Here is a 20,815-nt window from a genome sequence, read left to right on the forward strand (position 1 = left end):
ACTAACGCAACAAGTTTGAGAAAAATGGTATCATATAATGAAATCTTCCCCTACTACTCTGCTTTTCAAATCCACAATCGATTTCAAAATCGCATCAACCAATCAGAAACTAGAGCTGTTTTAGAAAGGCACTGTTGGTGGGTTACTATCTGCTGTAAATCTTGTCAGAAAATAGCAGATTCACTACATCCCAAACAACTGCCGATTTGACCACTAACGCAACCAATTTGAGAAAAATGGTATGATATAATAAAATCTTCCCCTACTACTCTGCTTTTCAAATCCACAATCGATTTCAAAATCGCATCAACCAATCAGAAACTAGAGCTGTTTTAGAAAGGCACTGTTGGTGGGTTACTATCTGCTGTAAATCTTGTCAAAAATTAGCAGATTCACTACATTCCAAACAACTGCCGATTTGACCACTAACGCAACAAGTTTGAGAAAAACGGTATCATATAATGAAATCTTCCCCTACTACTCTGCTTTTCAAATCCACATTCGATTTCAAAATCGCATCAACCAATCAGAAACTAGAGCTGTTTTAGAAAGGCACTGTTGGTGGGATACTATCTGCTGTAAATCTTGTCAAAAATTAGCAGATTCACTACATTCCAAACAACTGCCGATTTCACCACTAATGCAACAAGTTTGAGAAAAACGGTATCATATAATGAAATCTTCCCCTACTACTCTGCTTTTCAAATCCACAATCGATTTCAAAATCGCATCAACCAATCAGAAACTAGAGCTGTTTTAGAAAGGCACTGTTGGTGGGTTACTATCTGCTGTAAATCTTGTCAAAAATTAGCAGATTCACTACATTCCAAACAACTGCCGATTTGACCACTAACGCAACAAGTTTGAGAAAAATGGTATCATATAATGAAATCTTCCCCTACTACTCTGCTTTTCAAATCCACAATCGATTTCAAAATCGCATCAACCAATCAGAAACTAGAGCTGTTTTAGAAAGGCACTGTTGGTGGGTTACTATCTGCTGTAAATCTTGTCAAAAATTAGCAGATTCACTACATTCCAAACAACTGCCGATTTGACCACTAACGCAACAAGTTTGAGAAAAATGGTATCATATAATGAAATCTTCCCCTACTACTCTGCTTTTCAAATCCACAATCGATTTCAAAATTGCATCATCCAATCAGAAACTAGAGCTGTTTTAGAAAGGCACTGTTGGTGGGTTACTATCTGCTGTAAATCTTGTCAAAAATTAGCAGATTCACTACATTCCAAACAACTGCCGATTTGACCACTAACGCAACAAGTTTGAGAAAAATGGTATCATATAATGAAATCTTCCCCTACTACTCTGCTTTTCAAATCCACAATCGATTTCAAAATCGCATCAACCAATCAGAAACTAGAGCTGTTTTAGAAAGGCACTGTTGGTGGGTTACTATCTGCTGTTAATCTTGTCAGAAAATAGCAGATTCACTACATTCCAAACAACTGCCGATTTGACCACTAACGCAACAAGTTTGAGAAAAATGGTATCATATAATGAAATCTTCCCCTACTACTCTGCTTTTCAAATCCACAATCGATTTCAAAATCGCATCAACCAATCAGAAACTAGAGCTGTTTTAGAAAGGCACTGTTGGTGGGTTACTATCTGCTGTAAATCTTGTCAGAAAATAGCAGATTCACTACATCCCAAACAACTGCCGATTTGACCACTAACGCAACCAATTTGAGAAAAATGGTATGATATAATAAAATCTTCCCCTACTACTCTGCTTTTCAAATCCACAATCGATTTCAAAATCGCATCAACCAATCAGAAACTAGAGCTGTTTTAGAAAGGCACTGTTGGTGGGTTACTATCTGCTGTAAATCTTGTCAAAAATTAGCAGATTCACTACATTCCAAACAACTGCCGATTTGACCACTAACGCAACAAGTTTGAGAAAAACGGTATCATATAATGAAATCTTCCCCTACTACTCTGCTTTTCAAATCCACATTCGATTTCAAAATCGCATCAACCAATCAGAAACTAGAGCTGTTTTAGAAAGGCACTGTTGGTGGGATACTATCTGCTGTAAATCTTGTCAAAAATTAGCAGATTCACTACATTCCAAACAACTGCCGATTTCACCACTAATGCAACAAGTTTGAGAAAAACGGTATCATATAATGAAATCTTCCCCTACTACTCTGCTTTTCAAATCCACAATCGATTTCAAAATCGCATCAACCAATCAGAAACTAGAGCTGTTTTAGAAAGGCACTGTTGGTGGGTTACTATCTGCTGTAAATCTTGTCAAAAATTAGCAGATTCACTACATTCCAAACAACTGCCGATTTGACCACTAACGCAACAAGTTTGAGAAAAATGGTATCATATAATGAAATCTTCCCCTACTACTCTGCTTTTCAAATCCACAATCGATTTCAAAATCGCATCAACCAATCAGAAACTAGAGCTGTTTTAGAAAGGCACTGTTGGTGGGTTACTATCTGCTGTAAATCTTGTCAAAAATTAGCAGATTCACTACATTCCAAACAACTGCCGATTTGACCACTAACGCAACAAGTTTGAGAAAAATGGTATCATATAATGAAATCTTCCCCTACTACTCTGCTTTTCAAATCCACAATCGATTTCAAAATTGCATCATCCAATCAGAAACTAGAGCTGTTTTAGAAAGGCACTGTTGGTGGGTTACTATCTGCTGTAAATCTTGTCAAAAATTAGCAGATTCACTACATTCCAAACAACTGCCGATTTGACCACTAACGCAACAAGTTTGAGAAAAATGGTATCATATAATGAAATCTTCCCCTACTACTCTGCTTTTCAAATCCACAATCGATTTCAAAATCGCATCAACCAATCAGAAACTAGAGCTGTTTTAGAAAGGCACTGTTGGTGGGTTACAATCTGCTGTAAATCTTGTCAAAAATTTGCAGATTCACTACATTCCAAACAACTGCCGATTTGACCACTAACGCAACAAGTTTGAGAAAAATGGTATCATTTAATGAAATCTTCCCCTACTACTCTGCTTTTCAAATCCACAATCGATTTCAAAATCGCATCATCCAATCAGAAACTAGAGCTGTTTTAGAAAGGCACTGTTGGTGGGTTACTATCTGCTGTAAATCTTGTCAGAAAATAGCAGATTCACTACATTCCAAACAACTGCCGATTTGACCACTAACGCAACAAGTTTGAGAAAAATGGTATCATATAATGAAATCTTCCCCTACTACTCTGCTTTTCAAATCCACAATCGATTTCAAAATCGCATCAACCAATCAGAAACTAGAGCTGTTTTAGAAAGGCACTGTTGGTGGGTTACTATCTGCTGTAAATCTTGTCAGAAAATAGCAGATTCACTACATCCCAAACAACTGCCGATTTGACCACTAACGCAACCAATTTGAGAAAAATGGTATGATATAATAAAATCTTCCCCTACTACTCTGCTTTTCAAATCCACAATCGATTTCAAAATCGCATCAACCAATCAGAAACTAGAGCTGTTTTAGAAAGGCACTGTTGGTGGGTTACTATCTGCTGTAAATCTTGTCAGAAAATAGCAGATTCACTACATTCCAAACAACTGCCGATTTGACCACTAACGCAACAAGTTTGAGAAAAATGGTATCATATAATGAAATCTTCCCCTACTACTCTGCTTTTCAAATCCACAATCGATTTCAAAATCGCATCAACCAATCAGAAACTAGAGCTGTTTTAGAAAGGCACTGTTGGTGGGTTACTATCTGCTGTAAATCTTGTCAGAAAATAGCAGATTCACTACATCCCAAACAACTGCCGATTTGACCACTAACGCAACAAGTTTGAGAAAAATGGTATCATATAATGAAATCTTCCCCTACTACTCTGCTTTTCAAATCCACAATCGATTTCAAAATCGCATCAACCAATCAGAAACTAGAGCTGTTTTAGAAAGGCACTGTTGGTGGGTTACTATCTGCTGTAAATCTTGTCAAAAATTAGCAGATTCACTACATTCCAAACAACTGCCGATTTGACCACTAACGCAACAAGTTTGAGAAAAATGGTATCATATAATGAAATCTTCCCCTACTACTCTGCTTTTCAAATCCACAATCGATTTCAAAATTGCATCAACCAATCAGAAACTAGATCTGTTTTAGAAAGTCACCATTGGTGGGTTACTATCTGCTGTAAATCTTGTCAAAAATAGCAGATTCACTACATCCCAAACAACTGCCGATTTGACCACTAACGCAACCAATTTGAGAAAAATGGTATGATATAATAAAATCTTCCCCTACTACTCTGCTTTTCAAATCCACAATCGATTTCAAAATTGCATCAACCAATCAGAAACTAGAGCTGTTTTAGAAAGGCACTGTTGGTGGGTTACTATCTGCTGTAAATCTTGTCAAAAATTAGCAGATTCACTACATTCCAAACAACTGCCGATTTGACCACTAACGCAACAAGTTTGAGAAAAATGGTATCATATAATGAAATCTTCCCCTACTACTCTGCTTTTCAAATCCACAATCGATTTCAAAATTGCATCATCCAATCAGAAACTAGAGCTGTTTTAGAAAGGCACTGTTGGTGGGTTACTATCTGCTGTAAATCTTGTCAAAAATTAGCAGATTCACTACATTCCAAACAACTGCCGATTTGACCACTAACGCAACAAGTTTGAGAAAAATGGTATCATATAATGAAATCTTCCCCTACTACTCTGCTTTTCAAATCCACAATCGATTTCAAAATCGCATCAACCAATCAGAAACTAGAGCTGTTTTAGAAAGGCACTGTTGGTGGGTTACTATCTGCTGTAAATCTTGTCAAAAATTAGCAGATTCACTACATTCCAAACAACTGCCGATTTGACCACTAACGCAACAAGTTTGAGAAAAATGGTATCATATAATGAAATCTTCCCCTACTACTCTGCTTTTCAAATCCACAATCGATTTCAAAATCGCATCAACCAATCAGAAACTAGATCTGTTTTAGAAAGTCACTGTTGGTGGGTTACTATCTGCTGTAAATCTTGTCAAAAATTAGCAGATTCACTACATTCCAAACAACTGCCGATTTGACCACTAACGCAACAAGTTTGAGAAAAATGGTATCATATAATGAAATCTTCCCCTACTACTCTGCTTTTCAAATCCACAATCGATTTCAAAATTGCATCATCCAATCAGAAACTAGAGCTGTTTTAGAAAGGCACTGTTGGTGGGTTACTATCTGCTGTAAATCTTGTCAAAAATTAGCAGATTCACTACATTCCAAACAACTGCCGATTTGACCACTAACGCAACAAGTTTGAGAAAAATGGTATCATATAATGAAATCTTCCCCTACTACTCTGCTTTTCAAATCCACAATCGATTTCAAAATCGCATCAACCAATCAGAAACTAGATCTGTTTTAGAAAGTCACTGTTGGTGGGTTACTATCTGCTGTAAATCTTGTCAAAAATTAGCAGATTCACTACATTCCAAACAACTGCCGATTTGACCACTAACGCAACAAGTTTGAGAAAAATGGTATCATATAATGAAATCTTCCCCTACTACTCTGCTTTTCAAATCCACAATCGATTTCAAAATTGCATCATCCAATCAGAAACTAGAGCTGTTTTAGAAAGGCACTGTTGGTGGGTTACTATCTGCTGTAAATCTTGTCAAAAATTAGCAGATTCACTACATTCCAAACAACTGCCGATTTGACCACTAACGCAACAAGTTTGAGAAAAATGGTATCATATAATGAAATCTTCCCCTACTACTCTGCTTTTCAAATCCACAATCGATTTCAAAATCGCATCAACCAATCAGAAACTAGAGCTGTTTTAGAAAGGCACTGTTGGTGGGTTACTATCTGCTGTAAATCTTGTCAAAAATTAGCAGATTCACTACATTCCAAACAACTGCCGATTTGACCACTAACGCAACAAGTTTGAGAAAAATGGTATCATATAATGAAATCTTCCCCTACTACTCTGCTTTTCAAATCCACAATCGATTTCAAAATCGCATCAACCAATCAGAAACTAGAGCTGTTTTAGAAAGGCACTGTTGGTGGGTTACTATCTGCTGTAAATCTTGTCAAAAATTAGCAGATTCACTACATTCCAAACAACTGCCGATTTGACCACTAACGCAACAAGTTTGAGAAAAATGGTATCATATAATGAAATCTTCCCCTACTACTCTGCTTTTCAAATCCACAATCGATTTCAAAATTGCATCATCCAATCAGAAACTAGAGCTGTTTTAGAAAGGCACTGTTGGTGGGTTACTATCTGCTGTAAATCTTGTCAAAAATTAGCAGATTCACTACATTCCAAACAACTGCCGATTTGACCACTAACGCAACAAGTTTGAGAAAAATGGTATCATATAATGAAATCTTCCCCTACTACTCTGCTTTTCAAATCCACAATCGATTTCAAAATTGCATCATCCAATCAGAAACTAGAGCTGTTTTAGAATGGCACTGTTGGTGGGTTACTATCTGCTGTAAATCTTGTCAAAAATTAGCAGATTCACTACATTCCAAACAACTGCCGATTTGACCACTAACGCAACAAGTTTGAGAAAAATGGTATCATATAATGAAATCTTCCCCTACTACTCTGCTTTTCAAATCCACAATCGATTTCAAAATCGCATCAACCAATCAGAAACTAGAGCTGTTTTAGAAAGGCACTGTTGGTGGGTTACTATCTGCTGTAAATCTTGTCAAAAATTAGCAGATTCACTACATTCCAAACAACTGCCGATTTGACCACTAACGCAACAAGTTTGAGAAAAATGGTATCATATAATGAAATCTTCCCCTACTACTCTGCTTTTCAAATCCACAATCGATTTCAAAATCGCATCAACCAATCAGAAACTAGATCTGTTTTAGAAAGTCACTGTTGGTGGGTTACTATCTGCTGTAAATCTTGTCAAAAATTAGCAGATTCACTACATTCCAAACAACTGCCGATTTGACCACTAACGCAACAAGTTTGAGAAAAATGGTATCATATAATGAAATCTTCCCCTACTACTCTGCTTTTCAAATCCACAATCGATTTCAAAATTGCATCATCCAATCAGAAACTAGAGCTGTTTTAGAAAGGCACTGTTGGTGGGTTACTATCTGCTGTAAATCTTGTCAAAAATTAGCAGATTCACTACATTCCAAACAACTGCCGATTTGACCACTAACGCAACAAGTTTGAGAAAAATGGTATCATATAATGAAATCTTCCCCTACTACTCTGCTTTTCAAATCCACAATCGATTTCAAAATCGCATCAACCAATCAGAAACTAGAGCTGTTTTAGAAAGGCACTGTTGGTGGGTTACTATCTGCTGTAAATCTTGTCAAAAATTAGCAGATTCACTACATTCCAAACAACTGCCGATTTGACCACTAACGCAACAAGTTTGAGAAAAATGGTATCATATAATGAAATCTTCCCCTACTACTCTGCTTTTCAAATCCACAATCGATTTCAAAATCGCATCAACCAATCAGAAACTAGAGCTGTTTTAGAAAGGCACTGTTGGTGGGTTACTATCTGCTGTAAATCTTGTCAAAAATTAGCAGATTCACTACATTCCAAACAACTGCCGATTTGACCACTAACGCAACAAGTTTGAGAAAAATGGTATCATATAATGAAATCTTCCCCTACTACTCTGCTTTTCAAATCCACAATCGATTTCAAAATCGCATCAACCAATCAGAAACTAGATCTGTTTTAGAAAGTCACTGTTGGTGGGTTACTATCTGCTGTAAATCTTGTCAAAAATTAGCAGATTCACTACATTCCAAACAACTGCCGATTTGACCACTAACGCAACAAGTTTGAGAAAAATGGTATCATATAATGAAATCTTCCCCTACTACTCTGCTTTTCAAATCCACAATCGATTTCAAAATCGCATCTACCAATCAGAAACTAGAGCTGTTTTAGAAAGGCACTGTTGGTGGGTTACTATCTGCTGTAAATCTTGTCAAAAATTAGCAGATTCACTACATTCCAAACAACTGCCGATTTGACCACTAACGCAACAAGTTTGAGAAAAATGGTATCATATAATGAAATCTTCCCCTACTACTCTGCTTTTCAAATCCACAATCGATTTCAAAATCGCATCAACCAATCAGAAACTAGATCTGTTTTAGAAAGTCATTGTTGGTGGGTTACTATCTGCTGTAAATCTTGTCAAAAATTAGCAGATTCACTACATTCCAAACAACTGCCGATTTGACCACTAACGCAACAAGTTTGAGAAAAATGGTATCATATAATGAAATCTTCCCCTACTACTCTGCTTTTCAAATCCACAATCGATTTCAAAATCGCATCTACCAATCAGAAACTAGAGCTGTTTTAGAAAGGCACTGTTGGTGGGTTACTATCTGCTGTAAATCTTGTCAAAAATTAGCAGATTCACTACATTCCAAACAACTGCCGATTTGACCACTAACGCAACAAGTTTGAGAAAAATGGTATCATATAATGAAATCTTCCCCTACTACTCTGCTTTTCAAATCCACAATCGATTTCAAAATTGCATCATCCAATCAGAAACTAGAGCTGTTTTAGAAAGGCACTGTTGGTGGGTTACTATCTGCTGTAAATCTTGTCAGAAAATAGCAGATTCACTACATTCCAAACAACTGCCGATTTGACCACTAACGCAACAAGTTTGAGAAAAATGGTATCATATAATGAAATCTTCCCCTACTACTCTGCTTTTCAAATCCACAATCGATTTCAAAATCGCATCTACCAATCAGAAACTAGAGCTGTTTTAGAAAGGCATTGTTGGTGGGTTACTATCTGCTGTAAATCTTGTCAAAAATTAGCAGATTCACTACATTCCAAACAACTGCCGATTTGACCACTAACGCAACAAGTTTGAGAAAAATGGTATCATATAATGAAATCTTCCCCTACTACTCTGCTTTTCAAATCCACAATCGATTTCAAAATCGCATCAACCAATCAGAAACTAGAGCTGTTTTAGAAAGGCACTGTTGGTGGGTCACTATCTGCTGTAAATCTTGTAAAAAATTAGCAGATTCACTACATTCCAAACAACTGCCGATTTGACCACTAACGCAACAAGTTTGAGAAAAATGGTATCATATAATGAAATCTTCCCCTACTACTCTGCTTTTCAAATCCACAATCGATTTCAAAATCGCATCAACCAATCAGAAACTAGAGCTGTTTTAGAAAGGCACTGTTGGTGGGTTACTATCTGCTGTAAATCTTGTCAAAAATTAGCAGATTCACTACATTCCAAACAACTGCCGATTTGACCACTAACGCAACAAGTTTGAGAAAAATGGTATCATATAATGAAATCTTCCCCTACTACTCTGCTTTTCAAATCCACAATCGATTTCAAAATCGCATCAACCAATCAGAAACTAGAGCTGTTTTAGAAAGGCACTGTTGGTGGGTTACTATCTGCTGTAAATCTTGTCAAAAATTAGCAGATTCACTACATTCCAAACAACTGCCGATTTGACCACTAACGCAACAAGTTTGAGAAAAATGGTATCATATAATGAAATCTTCCCCTACTACTCTGCTTTTCAAATCCACAATCAATTTCAAAATTGCATCATCCAATCAGAAACTAGAGCTGTTTTAGAAAGGCACTGTTGGTGGGTTACTATCTGCTGTAAATCTTGTCAAAAATTAGCAGATTCACTACATTCCAAACAACTGCCGATTTGACCACTAACGCAACAAGTTTGAGAAAAATGGTATCATATAATGAAATCTTCCCCTACTACTCTGCTTTTCAAATCCACAATCGATTTCAAAATCGCATCAACCAATCAGAAACTAGAGCTGTTTTAGAAAGGCACTGTTGGTGGGTTACAATCTGCTGTAAATCTTGTCAAAAATTAGCAGATTCACTACATTCCAAACAACTGCCGATTTGACCACTAACGCAACAAGTTTGAGAAAAATGGTATCATATAATGAAATCTTCCCCTACTACTCTGCTTTTCAAATCCACAATCGATTTCAAAATCGCATCAACCAATCAGAAACTAGATCTGTTTTAGAAAGTCACTGTTGGTGGGTTACTATCTGCTGTAAATCTTGTCAAAAATTAGCAGATTCACTACATTCCAAACAACTGCCGATTTGACCACTAACGCAACAAGTTTGAGAAAAATGGTATCATATAATGAAATCTTCCCCTACTACTCTGCTTTTCAAATCCACAATCGATTTCAAAATCGCATCTACCAATCAGAAACTAGAGCTGTTTTAGAAAGGCACTGTTGGTGGGTTACTATCTGCTGTAAATCTTGTCAAAAATTAGCAGATTCACTACATTCCAAACAACTGCCGATTTGACCACTAACGCAACAAGTTTGAGAAAAATGGTATCATATAATGAAATCTTCCCCTACTACTCTGCTTTTCAAATCCACAATCGATTTCAAAATCGCATCAACCAATCAGAAACTAGATCTGTTTTAGAAAGTCATTGTTGGTGGGTTACTATCTGCTGTAAATCTTGTCAAAAATTAGCAGATTCACTACATTCCAAACAACTGCCGATTTGACCACTAACGCAACAAGTTTGAGAAAAATGGTATCATATAATGAAATCTTCCCCTACTACTCTGCTTTTCAAATCCACAATCGATTTCAAAATCGCATCTACCAATCAGAAACTAGAGCTGTTTTAGAAAGGCACTGTTGGTGGGTTACTATCTGCTGTAAATCTTGTCAAAAATTAGCAGATTCACTACATTCCAAACAACTGCCGATTTGACCACTAACGCAACAAGTTTGAGAAAAATGGTATCATATAATGAAATCTTCCCCTACTACTCTGCTTTTCAAATCCACAATCGATTTCAAAATTGCATCATCCAATCAGAAACTAGAGCTGTTTTAGAAAGGCACTGTTGGTGGGTTACTATCTTCTGTAAATCTTGTCAGAAAATAGCAGATTCACTACATTCCAAACAACTGCCGATTTGACCACTAACGCAACAAGTTTGAGAAAAATGGTATCATATAATGAAATCTTCCCCTACTACTCTGCTTTTCAAATCCACAATCGATTTCAAAATCGCATCTACCAATCAGAAACTAGAGCTGTTTTAGAAAGGCACTGTTGGTGGGTTACTATCTGCTGTAAATCTTGTCAAAAATTAGCAGATTCACTACATTCCAAACAACTGCCGATTTGACCACTAACGCAACAAGTTTGAGAAAAATGGTATCATATAATGAAATCTTCCCCTACTTCTCTGCTTTTCAAATCCACAATCGATTTCAAAATCGCATCAACCAATCAGAAACTAGAGCTGTTTTAGAAAGGCACTGTTGGTGGGATACTATCTGCTGTAAATCTTGTCAAAAATTAGCAGATTAACTACATTCCAAACAACTGCCGATTTGACCACTAACGCAACAAGTTTGAGAAAAATGGTATCATATAGTGAAATCTTACCCTACTACTCTGCTTTTCAAATCCACAATCGATTTCAAAATAGCATCATCCTATCAGAAACTAGAGCTGTTTTAGAAAGACACTGTTGGTGGGTTACTATCTGCTGTAAATCTTGTCAAAAATTAGCAGATTCACTACATTCCAAACAACCGCCGATTTCACCACTAATGCAACAAGTTTGAGAAAAACGGTATCATATAATGAAATCTTCCCCTACTACTCTGCTTTTCAAATCCACAATCGATTTCAAAATCGCATCAACCAATCAGAAACTAGAGCTGTTTTAGAAAGGCACTGTTGGTGGGTTACTATCTGCTGTAAATCTTGTCAAAAATTAGCAGATTCACTACATTCCAAACAACTGCCGATTTGACCACTAACGCAACAAGTTTGAGAAAAATGGTATCATATAATGAAATCTTCCCCTACTACTCTGCTTTTCAAATCCACAATCGATTTCAAAATCGCATCAACCAATCAGAAACTAGAGCTGTTTTAGAAAGGCACTGTTGGTGGGTTACTATCTGCTGTAAATCTTGTCAGAAAATAGCAGATTCACTACATCCCAAACAACTGCCGATTTGACCACTAACGCAACCAATTTGAGAAAAATGGTATGATATAATAAAATCTTCCCCTACTACTCTGCTTTTCAAATCCACAATCGATTTCAAAATCGCATCAACCAATCAGAAACTAGAGCTGTTTTAGAAAGGCACTGTTGGTGGGTTACTATCTGCTGTAAATCTTGTCAAAAATTAGCAGATTCACTACATTCCAAACAACTGCCGATTTGACCACTAACGCAACAAGTTTGAGAAAAATGGTATCATATAATGAAATCTTCCCCTACTACTCTGCTTTTCAAATCCACAATCGATTTCAAAATTGCATCATCCAATCAGAAACTAGAGCTGTTTTAGAAAGGCACTGTTGGTGGGTTACTATCTGCTGTAAAACTTGTCAAAAATTAGCAGATTCACTACATTCCAAACAACTGCCGATTTGACCACTAACGCAACAAGTTTGAGAAAAATGGTATCATATAATGAAATCTTCCCCTACTACTCTGCTTTTCAAATCCACAATCGATTTCAAAATCGCATCATCCAATCAGAAACTAGAGCTGTTTTAGAAAGGCACTGTTGGTGGGTTACTATCTGCTGTAAATCTTGTCAGAAAATAGCAGATTCACTACATTCCAAACAACTGCCGATTTGACCACTAACGCAACAAGTTTGAGAAAAATGGTATCATATAATGAAATCTTCCCCTACTACTCTGCTTTTCAAATCCACAATCGATTTCAAAATCGCATCAACCAATCAGAAACTAGAGCTGTTTTAGAAAGGCACTGTTGGTGGGTTACTATCTGCTGTAAATCTTGTCAGAAAATAGCAGATTCACTACATCCCAAACAACTGCCGATTTGACCACTAACGCAACCAATTTGAGAAAAATGGTATGATATAATAAAATCTTCCCCTACTACTCTGCTTTTCAAATCCACAATCGATTTCAAAATCGCATCAACCAATCAGAAACTAGAGCTGTTTTAGAAAGGCACTGTTGGTGGGTTACTATCTGCTGTAAATCTTGTCAAAAATGAGCAGATTCACTACATTCCAAACAACTGCCGATTTGACCACTAACGCAACAAGTTTGAGAAAAATAGTATCATATAGTGAAATCTTCCCCTACTACTCTGCTTTTCAAATCCACAATCGATTTCAAAATCGCATCAACCAATCAGAAACTAGAGCTGTTTTAGAAAGGCACTGTTGGTGGGTTACTATCTGCTGTAAATCTTGTCAAAAATTAGCAGATTCACTACATTCCAAACAACTGCCGATTTGACCACTAACGCAACAAGTTTGAGAAAAATGGTATCATATAGTGAAATCTTCCCCTACTACTCTGCTTTTCAAATCCACAATCGATTTCAAAATCGCATCAACCAATCAGAAACTAGAGCTGTTTTAGAAAGGCACTGTTGGTGGGTTACTATCTGCTGTAAATCTTGTCAAAAATTAGCAGATTCACTACATTCCAAACAACTGCCGATTTGACCACTAACGCAACAAGTTTGAGAAAAACGGTATCATATAATGAAATCTTCCCCTACTACTCTGCTTTTCAAATCCACATTCGATTTCAAAATCGCATCAACCAATCAGAAACTAGATCTGTTTTAGAAAGGCACTGTTGGTGGGTTACTATCTGCTGTAAATCTTGTCAAAAATGAGCAGATTCACTACATTCCAAACAACTGCCGATTTGACCACTAACGCAACAAGTTTGAGAAAAATAGTATCATATAGTGAAATCTTCCCCTACTACTCTGCTTTTCAAATCCACAATCGATTTCAAAATCGCATCATCCTATCAGAAACTAGAGCTGTTTTAGAAAGGCACTGTTGGTGGGTTACTATCTGCTGTAAATCTTGTCAAAAATTAGCAGATTCACTACATTCCAAACAACTGCCGATTTGACCACTAACGCAACAAGTTTGAGAAAAATGGTATCATATAATGAAATCTTCCCCTACTACTCTGCTTTTCAAATCCACAATCGATTTCAAAATCGCATCAACCAATCAGAAACTAGAGCTGTTTTAGAAAGGCACTGTTGGTGGGTTACTATCTGCTGTAAATCTTGTCAAAAATTAGCAGATTCACTACATTCCAAACAACTGCCGATTTGACCACTAACGCAACAAGTTTGAGAAAAACGGTATCATATAATGAAATCTTCCCCTACTACTCTGCTTTTCAAATCCACATTCGATTTCAAAATCGCATCAACCAATCAGAAACTAGATCTGTTTTAGAAAGGCACTGTTGGTGGGTTACTATCTGCTGTAAATCTTGTCAAAAATGAGCAGATTCACTACATTCCAAACAACTGCCGATTTGACCACTAACGCAACAAGTTTGAGAAAAATAGTATCATATAGTGAAATCTTCCCCTACTACTCTGCTTTTCAAATCCACAATCGATTTCAAAATCGCATCAACCAATCAGAAACTAGAGCTGTTTTAGAAAGGCACTGTTGGTGGGTTACTATCTGCTGTAAATCTTGTCAAAAATTAGCAGATTCACTACATTCCAAACAACTGCCGATTTGACCACTAACGCAACAAGTTTGAGAAAAATGGTATCATATAATGAAATCTTCCCCTACTACTCTGCTTTTCAAATCCACAATCGATTTCAAAATCGCATCAACCAATCAGAAACTAGAGCTGTTTTAGAAAGGCACTGTTGGTGGGTTACTATCTGCTGTAAATCTTGTCAAAAATTAGCAGATTCACTACATTCCAAACAACTGCCGATTTGACCACTAACGCAACAAGTTTGAGAAAAACGGTATCATATAATGAAATCTTCCCCTACTACTCTGCTTTTCAAATCCACATTCGATTTCAAAATCGCATCAACCAATCAGAAACTAGATCTGTTTTAGAAAGGCACTGTTGGTGGGTTACTATCTGCTGTAAATCTTGTCAAAAATGAGCAGATTCACTACATTCCAAACAACTGCCGATTTGACCACTAACGCAACAAGTTTGAGAAAAATAGTATCATATAGTGAAATCTTCCCCTACTACTCTGCTTTTCAAATCCACAATCGATTTCAAAATCGCATCATCCTATCAGAAACTAGAGCTGTTTTAGAAAGGCACTGTTGGTGGGTTACTATCTGCTGTAAATCTTGTCAAAAATTAGCAGATTCACTACATTCCAAACAACTGCCGATTTCACCACTAATGCAACAAGTTTGAGAAAAACGGTATCATATAATGAAATCTTCCCCTACTACTCTGCTTTTCAAATCCACAATCGATTTCAAAATCGCATCAACCAATCAGAAACTAGAGCTGTTTTAGAAAGGCACTGTTGGTGGGTTACTATCTGCTGTAAATCTTGTCAAAAATTAGCAGATTCACTACATTCCAAACAACTGCCGATTTTACCACTAACGCAACAAGTTTGAGAAAAATGGTATCATATAATGAAATCTTCCCCTACTACTCTGCTTTTCAAATCCACAATCGCTTTCAAAATCGCATCAACCAATCAGAAACTAGAGCTGTTTTAGAAAGGCACTGTTGGTGGGTTACTATCTGCTGTAAATCTTGTCAAAAATTAGCAGATTCACTACATTCCAAACAACTGCCGATTTGACCACTAACGCAACAAGTTTGAGAAAAATGGTATCATATAATGAAATCTTCCCCTACTACTCTGCTTTTCAAATCCACAATCGATTATAAAATTGCATCAACCAATCAGAAACTAGAGCTGTTTTAGAAAGGCACTGTTGGTGGGTTACTATCTGCTGTAAATCTTGTCAAAAATTAGCAGATTCACTACATTCCAAACAACTGCCGATTTGACCACTAACGCAACAAGTTTGAGAAAAATGGTATCATATAATGAAATCTTCCCATACTACTCTGCTTTTCAAATCCACAATCGATTTCAAAATCGCATCAACCAATCAGAAACTAGAGCTGTTTTAGAAAGGCACTGTTGGTGGGTTACTATCTGCTGTAAATCTTGTCAAAAATTAGCAGATTCACTACATTCCAAACAACTGCCAATTTGACCACTAACGCAACAAGTTTGAGAAAAATGGTATCATATAATGAAATCTTCCCCTACTACTCTGCTTTTCAAATCCACAATCGATTTCAAAATCGCATCAACCAATCAGAAACTAGAGCTGTTTTAGAAAGGCACTGTTGGTGGGTTACTATCTGCTGTAAATCTTGTCAAAAATTAGCAGATTCACTACATTCCAAACAACTGCCGATTTGACCACTAACGCAACAAGTTTGAGAAAAACGGTATCATATAATGAAATCTTCCCCTACTACTCTGCTTTTCAAATCCACATTCGATTTCAAAATCGCATCAACCAATCAGAAACTAGATCTGTTTTAGAAAGTCACTGTTGGTGGGTTACTATCTGCTGTAAATCTTGTCAAAAATGAGCAGATTCACTACATTCCAAACAACTGCCGATTTGACCACTAACGCAACAAGTTTGAGAAAAATGGTATCATATAATGAAATCTTCCCCTACTTCTCTGCTTTTCAAATCCACAATCGATTTCAAAATCGCATCTACCAATCAGAAACTAGAGCTGTTTTAGAAAGGCACTGTTGGTGGGTTACTATCTGCTGTAAATCTTGTCAAAAATTAGCAGATTCACTACATTCCAAACAACTGCCGATTTGACCACTAACGCAACAAGTTTGAGAAAAATGGTATCATATAATGAAATCTTCCCCTACTACTCTGCTTTTCAAATCCACAATTGATTTCAATATTGCATCATCCAATCAGAAACTAGATCTGTTTTAGAAAGGCACTGTTGGTGGGTTACTATCTGCTGTAAATCTTGTCAAAAATGAGCAGATTCACTACATTCCAAACAACTGCCGATTTGACCACTAACGCAACAAGTTTGAGAAAAATGGTATCATATAATGAAATCTTCCCCTACTACTCTGCTTTTCAAATCCACAATCGATTTCAAAATCGCATCTACCAATCAGAAACTAGAGCTGTTTTAGAAAGGCACTGTTGGTGGGTTACTATCTGCTGTAAATCTTGTCAAAAATTAGCAGATTCACTACATTCCAAACAACTGCCGATTTGATCACTAACGCAACAAGTTTGAGAAAAATAGTATCATATAGTGAAATCTTCCCCTACTACTCTGCTTTTCAAATCCACAATCGATTTCAAAATCGCATCATCCTATCAGAAACTAGAGCTGTTTTAGAAAGGCACTGTTGGTGGGTTACTATCTGCTGTAAATCTTGTCAAAAATTAGCAGATTCACTACATTCCAAACAACTGCCGATTTCACCACTAATGCAACAAGTTTGAGAAAAACGGTATCATATAATGAAATCTTCCCCTACTACTCTGCTTTTCAAACCACAATCGATTTCAAAATCGCATCAACCAATCAGAAACTAGAGCTGTTTTAGAAAGGCACTGTTGGTGGGTTACTATCTGCTGTAAATCTTGTCAAAAATTAGCAGATTCACTACATTCCAAACAACTGCCGATTTGACCACTAACGCAACAAGTTTGAGAAAAATGGTATCATATAATGAAATCTTCCCCTACATCTCTGCTTTTCAAATCCACAATCGATTTCAAAATCGCATCAACCAATCAGAAACTAGAGCTGTTTTAGAAAGGCACTGTTGGTGGGTTACTATCTGCTGTAAATCTTGTCAAAAATTAGCAGATTCACTACATTCCAAACAACTGCCGATTTGACCACTAACGCAACAAGTTTGAGAAAAATGGTATCATTTATTGAAATCTTCCCCTACTACTCTGCTTTTCAAATCCACAATCGATTTCAAAATCGCATCATCCAATCAGAAACTAGAGCTGTTTTAGAAAGGCACTGTTGGTGGGTTACTATCTGCTGTAAATCTTGTCAGAAAATAGCAGATTCACTACATTCCAAACAACTGCCGATTTGACCACTAACGCAACAAGTTTGAGAAAAATGGTATCATATAATGAAATCTTCCCCTACTACTCTGCTTTTCAAATCCACAATCGATTTCAAAATCGCATCTACCAATCAGAAACTAGAGCTGTTTTAGAAAGGCACTGTTGGTGGGTTACTATCTGCTGTAAATCTTGTCAAAAATTAGCAGATTCACTACATTCCAAACAACTGCCGATTTGACCACTAACGCAACAAGTTTGAGAAAAATGGTATCATATTATGAAATCTTCCCCTACTTCTCTGCTTTTCAAATCCACAATCGATTTCAAAATCGCACCAACCAATCAGAAACTAGAGCTGTTTTAGAAAGGCACTGTTGGTGGGATACTATCTGCTGTAAATCTTGTCAAAAATTAGCACATTAACTACATTCCAAACAACTGCCGATTTGACCACTAACGCAACAAGTTTGAGAAAAATGGTATCATATAGTGAAATCTTCCCCTACTACTCTGCTTTTCAAATCCACAATCGATTTCAATATTGCATCGTCCAATCAGAAACTAGAGCTGTTTTAGAAAGGCACTGTTGATGGGTTACTATCTGCTGTAAATCTTGTCAAAAATTAGCAGATTCACTACATTCCAAACAACTGCCGATTTGACCACTAACGCAACAAGTTTGAGAAAAATGGTATCATTTAATGAAATCTTCCCCTACTACTCTGCTTTTCAAATCCACAATCGATTTCAAAATCGCATCATCCAATCAGAAACTAGAGCTGTTTTAGAAAGGCACTGTTGGTGGGTTACTATCTGCTGTAAATCTTGTCAGAAAATTAGCAGATTCACTACATTCCAAACAACTGCCGATTTGACCACTAACGCAACAAGTTTGAGAAAAATGGTATCATATAATGAAATCTTCCCCTACTACTCTGCTTTTCAAATCCACAATCGATTTCAAAATCGCATCTACCAATCAGAAACTAGAGCTGTTTTAGAAAGACACTGTTGGTGGGTTACTATCTGCTGTAAATCTTGTCAAAAATTAGCAGATTCACTACATTCCAAACAACTGCCGATTTGATCACTAACGCAACAAGTTTGAGAAAAATAGTATCATATAGTGAAATCTTCCCCTACTACTCTGCTTTTCAAATCCACAATCGATTTCAAAATCGCATCATCCTATCAGAAACTAGAGCTGTTTTAGAAAGGCACTGTTGGTGGGTTACTATCTGCTGTAAATCTTGTCAAAAATTAGCAGATTCACTACATTCCAAACAACTGCCGATTTCACCACTAATGCAACAAGTTTGAGAAAAATGGTATCATATAATGAAATCTTCCCCTACTACTCTGCTTTTCAAATCCACAATCGATTTCAAAATCGCATCAACCAATCAGAAACTAGAGCTGTTTTAGAAAGGCACTGTTGGTGGGTTACTATCTGCTGTAAATCTTGTCAAAAATTAGCAGATTCACTACATTCCAAACAACTGCCAATTTGACCACTAACGCAACAAGTTTGAGAAAAATGGTATCACATAATGAAATCTTCCCCTACTACTCTGCTTTTCAAATCCACAATCGATTTCAAAATCGCATCAACCAATCAGAAACTAGAGCTGTTTTAGAAAGGCACTGTTGGTGGGTTACTATCTGCTGTAAATCTTGTCAAAAATTAGCAGATTCACTACATTCCAAACAACTGCCGATTTGACCACTAACGCAACAAGTTTGAGAAAAATGTTATCATATAATGAAATCTTCCCCTACTACTCTGCTTTTCAAATCCACAATCGATTTCAAAATCGCATCAACCAATCAGAAACTAGAGCTGTTTTAGAAAGGCACTGTTGGTGGGTTACTATCTGCTGTAAATCTTGTCAAAAATTAGCAGATTCACTACATTCCAAACAACTGCCGATTTGACCACTAACGCAACAAGTTTGAGAAAAATGGTATCATATAATGAAATCTTCCCCTACTACTCTGCTTTTCAAATCCACAATCGATTTCAAAATCGCATCTACCAATCAGAAACTAGAGCTGTTTTAGAAAGGCACTGTTGGTGGGTTACTATCTGCTGTAAATCTTGTCAGAAAATTAGCAGATTCACTACATTCCAAACAACTGCCGATTTGACCACTAACGCAACAAGTTTGAGAAAAATGGTATCATATAATGAAATCTTCCCCTACTACTCTGCTTTTCAAATCCACAATCGATTTCAAAATCGCATCTACCAATCAGAAACTAGAGCTGTTTTAGAAAGGCACTGTTGGTGGGTTACTATCTGCTGTAAATCTTGTCAAAAATTAGCAGATTCACTACATTCCAAACAACTGCCGATTTGACCACTAACGCAACAAGTTTGAGAAAAATGGTATCATATAATGAAATCTTCCCCTACTACTCTGCTTTTCAAATCCACAATCGATTTCAAAATCGCATCTACCAATCAGAAACTAGAGCTGTTTTAGAAAGGCACTGTTGGTGGGTTACTATCTGCTGTAAATCTTGTCAGAAAATTAGCAGATTCACTACATTCCAAACAACTGCCGATTTGACCACTAACGCAACAAGTTTGAGAAAAATGGTATCATATAATGAAATCTTCCCCTACTACTCTGCTTTTCAAATCCACAATCGATTTCAAAATCGCATCTACCAATCAGAAACTAGAGCTGTTTTAGAAAGGCACTGTTGGTGGGTTACTATCTGCTGTAAATCTTGTCAAAAATTAGCAGATTCACTACATTCCAAACAACTGCCGATTTGACCACTAACGCAACAAGTTTGAGAAAAATGGTATCATATAA

The sequence above is a fragment of the Coregonus lavaretus genome (assembly GCF_964263955.1).
Source record: "Coregonus lavaretus genome assembly, chromosome: 37".
Lineage (NCBI taxonomy): Eukaryota > Metazoa > Chordata > Actinopteri > Salmoniformes > Salmonidae > Coregonus > Coregonus lavaretus.